This window comes from Suricata suricatta, chromosome 14 (assembly GCF_006229205.1).
Source record: "Suricata suricatta isolate VVHF042 chromosome 14, meerkat_22Aug2017_6uvM2_HiC, whole genome shotgun sequence".
In the NCBI taxonomy this organism is placed as follows: Eukaryota; Metazoa; Chordata; class Mammalia; order Carnivora; family Herpestidae; genus Suricata; species Suricata suricatta.
This window is the reverse complement of record NC_043713.1, coordinates 60465403-60465699: the sequence shown is the minus strand read 5'-3', so window position 1 is coordinate 60465699 and position 297 is coordinate 60465403.

Below are 297 nucleotides of genomic sequence, written 5' to 3'. Positions count from 1 at the left end.
GCCGCCGCCTCCGCCGCGAAGGGCTCGACGCTCCGCGGCCGCCGCTCGGCCCACGCCGCGCCTCCAAGAGGGACCGCGCCGCTGCGGGTGCAGCTGCTGACGCTAACCGGGAAAGAGCAAGGAGGACACAATTAAGAAGAGCTGGAGAGCTCACGGCCACTCGGACCAACTGCCTGTCTGCCTGACTGACGGGCGGGCCGGCGGGCGGAGGGAGGGGCGCGCGCCGAGGAGGGCGTCGGGGCGGAACCAAGAAGCGTGCACGCGGATTGGCTCCTCCCGCTTGGGGGCGGGGCTGCA